Consider the following 2,912-nt stretch of genomic DNA (forward strand, 5'->3'; position numbering starts at 1 on the left):
CTTGTTTGCGGGTGGTTATTCCCCCTTAGGCTTTGTTCGGTTCCACTCGAACCAAACCTCTAGGGGATTAGACCCACACAGGGATTTGGTGATCCCCACCACGTCACCCAATCCCCTAACCAACAAACCCTGCTAATCCCTGTACAACAATACGTGTTCGGTTAGTCCCCGGCAACCTCCCATCAATGGCCTTTGTACACTTCAGCACCAAATCAACTAAACCTCCTATCGTTGTTCTTTGCACCAAATCAAAAGAACATCACACACACAACAAACTTGCTATAAATTTCATACATCCAAGCACCAAATCCGCATAACAGTATTTTTGTTGCGTCAGAACAAAACATTATATGAGAAGCTTGCTGCAAGTTGATATTTTAGAAGAAAAAATATCAAACTATAACATGAATTCTGAATATTTAGAAGTCAAAAAACGACCCTAATCAACAATCACCGATGTACAATATTATTATATTTCCGACCATGATCAAATTATTGCTGTATAGAACAGACGACTCTAATCTCGCCGATGTCGCTTCCGTAGTGATTGATGCACTGCATTGGCAAAAAAGGGCGGTCAGTCCACATCAAAGGACTGATATCAAAGCATTGATGACCAGCTAGCAAAGAAAGATCATAAAATAATCGTGCATTGATTTCAAAATTTCACGGATCAAATGGGCAGCAACATCGCATCCATATCCACTAAACAAATGATCTTCCAATGGAAAGCTGCAAATAGCAGCACAGAATAATAATATTAGAAATGAACAACCAGGCATATATATCAATGATACAGCGTTATACATCGTGTAAGAATACACTAAATTCGTATGACCACAAAAAACTATGGTCTACTTTCAGAGAACAGTACCAAAATCACAAGTTTATGAACAAAGATTTCTTTCTTTCTTTCCCCGCAAAAAAAAGATTTCTTTCTTTGGTACAAAATAACACTTGCAAAAGGAGGGCAAAGCAAAATTAAATGAAATGCGGAGATAGATCAATTCAGTTCCAATATGCACTGTATAAATAAGAGCTTCCATTACAGTCATAATCAGGGGAAAACAGGACAAAGAAAGGACAAGATAAGTACATAAAAAAGGACAAGATAAGATGATGTACATGAATGGATTCTCATCTCATAAGCATTTATCATGGTGCATTCTAGGGAAATCAAATTTCAGATAAAAAGTTATGAAATCTGGCGGATACCAATGGATGCACACACTACACATATTCTGGGTGTTCAAGACCAGTATGCATGAAAATAGCTACAAGGGGGATTCTTGCATATTCTAGATGATCTTGCAAGGAAATAAGAGAACAAGGGAGGTTCATGTGGGCTACTTGAGCCATCAGCTTCAGGTTACTAGATGAACAAGGGAGGTTCATGTGAGCTAGATGAAGATGCGAGTCCCAGTAGGGTACAAAGAAAACCAAGTATGTACATCAAGATTAATATACCTTAGTCTTCACGATGCTGCCCCAAGCGGGGTCTTGCTGCGGCTGTGAGGCGGTGAAGCTGGCCTACAGAAAATGGAGGCAAAATGCAGATTTAGACATCGAAAGTAGTATGAAACAGTTATCGTTCTAATGTAGCACATACAAGTCAGGTCAAGCAACATAAAGTGGTATGAAACAGTTATCGTTCTAATGGAGGCAATATATTTTTTTCTCTTATTACAAAAACATTTTATGTCTACACATCTCAATATATTCTATATGTTCTGACAAGTAAAACTTTCTGCATCTAAATTAGTAAAATGCACTGTCGTAGTTGCATGGCTTCAAGATGCCTTGATCTCAGAGCATTTTACCTAAATTTCTCTTCACCCCCACTATCAGAAAAAATTCATGTAGTTGATGTTCACCTCAGTTACATAAAACTCAACTTTTCTCACCTCCCAAGGATATCATTGACAAAACTATATAGCTACAATTGCATCTTGTTGATTCTCTACAGGTAGCTGCAAATATAGTACTGAATCTCAGGGACAAATAAATACTAGATTACTAGTAGCATATATGTGCACTGCTAATGACATTGACAAAAAGATTCGACTATGTAGCAGATTTGGTTAGATTCAACTAGGTACACCATTTGCACCAAATCACAGGTAGAGCAAGTACAGAGGAGGGTACTGGGAAGCTGTAGTAAGCAGAGAGGAGAGGTGGAGCCTCGCCGGCAAGACGGCCCTTGTCACCGGTGGAAAAGGGGACGGGAAACCCTAGAAATCAAAAGGGGGGAGAGGAAGGAAACAAGGGTGGGGGAGAAGATCTTACCGGCATAGAAACGTTGGGGAGGGCCACCGGAGTAGGTTGGTGCGGCCGCCGAGCTCGCGCCGGGGATGGAAGAAGAGGGTCGCAGATCGGCTGCTGACTTGGGGAGAGTGGGGCGAGGTAGAAGGATGGCGCAGCAGCCGGTCTTCAGTGGAGGAGAGAGATCGCCCGCTCCGGCCCCTCGCCGTCGCCTAGTTCTTCCCTGTCGGCGTCGGCGCCGCCGCTGCTCTCGCCCACTCCTCCTTTTTCTTTCGAGCCGAGAAGACTGAGACGACTGGTTTTGTTCCACGGGTGGGGAGACGTGGGTGAAAACCCAGTGGAATCCCTGTGGTTTGGGGTGGATTTGGATGGGATATCAACCCGGCCGGGTTTAACCGAAGACGCATATAAGGTAGGTCGGGATCCTACCCCGACCGGGGTCAAAAGCACGTGGATTAGGCCAAAACCCCGCCGATCCCGGCGGGGGCGGGGATTAAACGAACAAAGCCTTAGTAGACGTATGTTCCGACGATGAGTTCGATGACACCGATGAAGAGCTATATCATCTTCAGAAGTGCCAGGCAAGCACAACCCCCCTTGTTCATTCCAATACAATCCCACTCTCTCGCTTCTTCTCTCGTTTACTGCAT

At 43.4% G+C, this 2,912-nt stretch overlaps 1 long non-coding RNA gene across 1 annotated transcript; it reads right to left on the bottom strand.

Annotated features, from left to right (window-relative positions):
* Nucleotides 1-353: 353 nt before the first annotated feature.
* LOC123150757 (uncharacterized) lies at nt 354-2,501 on the bottom strand. Its single transcript, XR_006475334.1, has 3 exons — nt 2,287-2,501; nt 1,468-1,530; nt 354-555 (listed from the first exon to the last, which is right to left on the bottom strand). It is a non-coding gene; the product is annotated as an uncharacterized lncRNA (long non-coding RNA).
* Between the last annotated feature and the right edge of the window lie 411 nt (nt 2,502-2,912).

The sequence above is a fragment of the Triticum aestivum genome, chromosome 7A, assembly GCF_018294505.1.
Source record: "Triticum aestivum cultivar Chinese Spring chromosome 7A, IWGSC CS RefSeq v2.1, whole genome shotgun sequence".
Taxonomy (NCBI): Eukaryota; Viridiplantae; Streptophyta; class Magnoliopsida; order Poales; family Poaceae; genus Triticum; species Triticum aestivum.